Genomic DNA, 5669 nt, shown 5'->3' on the forward strand with positions numbered 1-5669 from the left:
GGTTCAGCAGCCTGGGGAACATTGCCTGTAAGAAAGTATTGTTAGGACTGTGGAAGTGGAGGCTGGAGGAGAGGGTGAGGTGTGGGTGGCCAGCCGAGTGGAGATAGTGGGTGTCCTTCCCTGTGACGGAGGGGCCGAGACTGTGCCCGTGACCGTAATACACTAAGGGTGGGAGTGGTTGCCTGGCTGCCTGCAGACAATTAAAAAAATCCATCAGGAAACTAGGACTAAAAACCAGTCTGCTTTTTATCACCGTGCACTTGGCAATTCTAAACAAGATCTGTGATAAAATTCTCCTCCACTTACAAATCTTTGGTGGGTTTAAATTCTGTTGAGTTTTAATAATACATATGTACGCTTCAAATTAGTACAGTTAATATTACTTATCCCTTAGCAAAACTTATATTCCACGTGGAAGTTAATTCGTCCAGTGCCCGCCGCCGCCACGCACACGGAACTTCACACCTTCATTTGGAGACGAAGTTCTAAGGATTTGGAATCGCTCGAGCCTACTTGGGGCACAGGACAAGTTTCCAGCCCCTGTGTGACGACCTATCCCTGCATTTAACTGATGTATTTGAGGTAAATGATAATAGACAGCGATTGTGAAAATGAAACAGTAGAACTGAATTGCTCCGTTTCTGTCATCTGGTGTAACCACTGGCAGTTTCTGCTGGTCCTTAAAATTTTAAACGGTGAGACAGACCGCAGACTATGAAGTGTAATATTTTTGTTTGGAAAGTGCAGATTTTAGTTCACCAGTGCAACATGAAGAAAATTGAGCATTAGATCAGTGGTACGATTTATTAGCTGCTCAAATTGTACCTTTTGCGGGTGTATTGATTTTATTAAAATTTACTTACTAGTTACGGGGCAATTATATAAATGCACATTTTTATATAGGCCTATAACCAAAGTGATCAAAATTGACACCATTAAGTAAATATATAAATATTATATACATATAAAAAGATGAAGTAGTTGTGCCCTATTTTGTACTGTAATACTTAATTTTTACTGGCATAATATGTATTTCAAAAGTTCAATAAATTTTTTTTCACTGCTGCATTTCTTTTTTTGTTACTACTATTTCATTCATGGTTGTTACTGAAGATGATTTTGTTATAGTGAGGAGGGAAGTGTTAAAAAAAAAGTGATCCTCTGGGTTTCAAGTACACTAGGTACACTGCTGGTCCAAGGGGAGGGTCCTCGGGGATGTTCAGGTCTGTGGTCTCTGAAAATGGCCTGGGAGTTGGGTCTGACATCCAGGGAAACCAGACAGCCAAGGCCCTTAATGCTGCTCGTAAGAGGAGTTCACAGAAGGACTGAAACATGGAGCACATCTCCAGTGCAGCCTGCGCTGGGGGAGGGAAAGGCAGATGAGAGAGGCAAGATCTAGAATGAAGGAACCCTGAACTTGAACTTTGCACTAGTTTCGAATGAACTGGTTTCCATCCTTTGCCCCACCATGCCCCACTCCACACTAATCCTGTCCACAGAGGCAACTACTTTCAACTCTTCTCGCCTTTCTTCTTATGTTTACCTCCATTTTTCCAAATGCCATGTTTCTACCATCTGTTCTTGATTTCCTTCCATCAGAGGTGTTACCTACTGTTCTCCTACTGTGCAAGATTAGGATTTGGCTCTTCTTACCCCACTGCCAGCCTCAGATACTCCAGTGAAAAAGAGAAAAAGGGACATCATTACAGAGCCTGTAGACATTTAAAGGATAACAAAGAGATTGTGCATAACTTTTTGCTCTTAAATCTGACAACTTAGATAAAATGGACACATTTCTTTCTTTTCTTTTTTCTTTTTTTTGGTGGGGGTAGGTAAGTAGGTTTATTTGTTTGATTTTTCAGTGGAGGTGCTGGGGATTGAACCCAGGGCCTCAGGCATGTGCTCTACCACTTGAGCTATACCCTCCCCCCAAAATGGACATATTTCTTGAAAAGCACAAATTGCCAACATTGACAGAGGTAACAGAAATCTGAGTAGCCTTATATCTATTAAAGAAACTAAATTTGTCATTAAAAACCTCCCCACAAAGAAAACTCCAGGCCCAGACGGCTTCACCTATGAATCCCATCAAACACTTAACGAAAAATTAGTATCAATCCTATACAAAGCCTTTCAGAAAATGGAGGAGAATTCATCCTATGAGGTTAGCAATACTCTGACACCAAAAATAAACAGGTTTTATAAGAAAAGAAAACTGAAAACCAATATCCTTCACGGACATAAATGCAAAATTTCTTAATTTTTTAGCAAATTAACACAGTGAATTTCACACAGAAACATACAAAGGGCCATAGAGCACACACAGAAACGTGCGATGTCACACTCTCAGGGAAATGCAAATAAAGCCGCAACGCAGTACCACTACACACCTGCAGAATAATTACATTTAAAAAGCATGGTGACAGCAAGTGTGGGCCAGGATGCGGGGCACAGGGAATTCTCATACATTGCCGGTGGGAATGTAAAATAGAGCAAGTAGTTAGGAAAACAGCTTGGCCATTTCCTCCAAGGGGTAAACACAAACTTACTATGTGACCCATCAGTTCTGCTCCTAGGTAGCTACTCAAGGGAAATGGAAACAAGTCTGTCAGCAGGTGAATGGATAAATAAACAAACTGGAGTGTACCAAGGAGGGGCTTCTATTCAGCAAGAGACATGAAGAAACTACTGCACGAAACCACAGGGATGAATCTTGACACCGTGCTGAGCATAAGGGTGATATCCAATCCAAGCTTTAGAAAGACAACTATGTCACTGATGGGGAGGATGGATGGAATGGGAGTGACCAGAGGGAGACGTTCTCCCTAGAGAGCTATAGAAATACTCCAGGCAAGAGAAGATAAGGAGGGATCAAACTAAAGAAACGGAGAGAAAAGAAGACACGGAAATAGAAGCCACCTACTACACTGATGGGGGTATGTGACTGGGAGGGCAGAGGACAAAGACAACAGCTGCTCTTAGACTAGACTGTGGACATTCGCCACTGTTGCCTGTCCAGAATCGGCTCTCCCTGGATTATATATAATCCAACCGCCAATCAGTGCAGTCCTATCCCTGGATACAGGGATGGGTTGGTTCTAGAATGGATACGTGGTCCAGTCAGGGAATCGAGGGACTTGGGCAGAAGTTACCAGGAAGAGATGCTTTCTTTCCATTGGACTTGAATCTGGAAGCCGTGAGTCTGGAGCTGCCAGGAACCAACATGGAAGAACAGCCTGCCCCAGGGGGAAGCAAAATGGAGAGAGGCCAGGTCTTGAGGACATCACTTGAGGCCCCAGGCTTTGCTTAAGTCTGTTCAAAGGTCCATTTACTCGTGGAAGTGACTTGTAACAGGAAGGGTCTTGGCAACACTACTGGAAGAGGGAGAACAGGGAAAGGATGGGCAGGGGGTGAGTTTCACTCTGGACACATTGAACAGGGGACCCTGTGGGACCGCCAGTGAGCAGTGTTGGAAAGGCAGAGACTTGGCAGTCCCTCCTGTGGGGATGATAGTTTAAATATTCCTCGGAGTAAATGACGGCGCCCAGAGAGGGCGTGAAGCGAGGAGAGACGTGGGCTAAGGTCAGAACCTGGGGCGACCTGACGGAGGGACAGGGAGAGGAGGAGGAGCTGGGGAAGGTCAGTGAGGAGGTGAGGATGGCAGAGTGAATGTTCTGGAAGGAGAAGCCAGGCCATGGTGTCCAGCTCTGCTCTGAGGTCAGGTTGGCCAAGAGTGAAAAGAAGCCGCTGGATTTGGAAACTAGGCCGCTGCTGACCTGCGGCGCGGTGGGTGTTGACATAGGATCCAAAGGTGAGGCAGCGGGTGTAGCGCTTTTGTTAAAATTTGTCTGTAGGAGAGACGGTGTGAGGCTGTTTTTTTGTTTTGTTTTGTTTCCTTTTAGGTGCTTTAAAAACAGCAGGGAGGTGGGCGTGCTTGTGGACGGGAGAGGAGCAGCCAGGGGAAAGGAGGGTGGCGAAGGCGGGGTGGGGAGCCTGAGTGAGGGGGCGCGGAGGGAGAGGAAACGGAATCCTGGAGGCCTGGGCGGAAGGCCTGATGGCCAGGACGGGACCCTTGCTTCTGAGACGTGTCCAATGATGTCTTGATACATTAACCAAGATGTTTTATGTTCTCAGTTTCCTGTTTTGAGTTTTTTTCACTCCCAATCCAACCAGGCTACTGGAAGATGGAGAACAGGGGCAGGATGGACATGGGGTGAGTTTCACCAGGGACACATTGAACAGGGGACCCTGTGGAACCTCCAGTGAGCAGAGATGGAAAGGTAGCGATTTGGGAGTCCCTCCTGTGGGGATGATAGTTTAAATATACCTCTGAGTAATGACAGCGCCCAGAGAGGGCGTGAAGTGAGGGGAGATGTGGGCTCCGAGGCCTTGGTGCCTCCACAGGGGTGGGTGTCAGTCGGGGAAGCGGACCCTCGGGGGTTATTAGGGAGCCAGCTTGCGTTACAGGGATCAGACCCGACTTGCTGGTGGGAGGAGGCGGAGGGCTGAGGAGGGGACAGAGGTGGACATCTTTGGAAGGGCCGTGGCTCTTTGTGGCTGCCCTCCCTGGGTTTGCAGCAAAGGGTCTGGGTCAGTGCTGGTCTGCGAGGCCGGCCGTCAGGGCTGAGAGCAGCCTGTGGGACTGAAGCAAGAACTAACTGGACCCGAGCGGCTCCCCGATGTCTGTCTGTCACCACCTCAACCTAACGATAACCTTGAAGGCATAGTGGCTGCTGCTCACCTTTGCCTCCCGAATCTCATGCACCTTCCCTTCTGTGACTCTAACTTGGAACCACATCGGAGGGGGATTCTGAGACCCAGAGCTCCTGGTGTTACCGAGTAGACCAGTGCCATCCCTTAGAAACACAGTACAAGTCATATGCACAACCTAAAATTTCTAGGAGTCACATTTCGCAGAAAGGAAAAAGAAATTAAAAATTAATTATATGAAATTAGTGATATATTTAACCCAGATGTCTGAAATAGCATCATTTCATGTGTAATCAGTGCACACAATTATTTTTTCCCTGTTAACAGAGGCACTGGGGATTGAAGCCAGGACCTTGTGCACGCTGAGCACATGCTCTCCCGCTGAGCTGTACCCGCCCACCCAGTATACACAGTAATGAGACATTTTGTAATATATTAAAAATAAGATATTCTTACTTTGCACTGCGTCTTCAAAACCTGGTGTGGATTGTACACCCAGCATCTCAGTTCAGACTGGGCACCGTTCCGTAGGCACGTGGAGCTGGCGGCTGCCACGTGGGACAGAACAGAAGTAGATGGAGGGCCGCCCCATGCTGACTGTCACACAGAAATGCAAAGGCGCTGCTTTGGGACTGTCTGGACCCTGGGCCCTCAGGGAACACAGGCCTGGGACTTGATGCGAAGAGCGGGTTCCCGGACCCTGCCCCTGGCCCAGGCTGAGGAGCTGCCTTCAGCCTTCTTGGCCAGCACATCACCTGCTCCCTGTCCAGTCAGAGAGAAGCCAGCTGTGGCCCCAGCCGGCAACCCCACCTGACTCCTCCCTTGGACTTCGCCCTTGGGAACAGATAAGGATACTCACAAGCCCCTCAGGATGGAGGCTGCACTGTCCTGCGGCCGGGCGGCCGGAGGTGGTACCAAAGGGCGCAGCTGCCCACCCCTGTGCTGGGTGGCGCTGAACG

General features: G+C 47.9%; 1 long non-coding RNA gene across 1 annotated transcript; it reads left to right on the plus strand.

Moving 5' to 3' along the window:
- The first annotated feature begins 3260 nt into the window (after positions 1 to 3260).
- LOC116668157 lies at positions 3261 to 5204 on the plus strand. The gene is made up of 3 exons (XR_004325225.1): positions 3261 to 3811; positions 4135 to 4213; positions 5038 to 5204. It is a non-coding gene; the product is annotated as an uncharacterized LOC116668157 (long non-coding RNA).
- Positions 5205 to 5669: the final 465 nt, after the last annotated feature.

This window comes from Camelus ferus, chromosome 13 (genome assembly GCF_009834535.1).
Source record: "Camelus ferus isolate YT-003-E chromosome 13, BCGSAC_Cfer_1.0, whole genome shotgun sequence".
NCBI lineage: Eukaryota > Metazoa > Chordata > Mammalia > Artiodactyla > Camelidae > Camelus > Camelus ferus.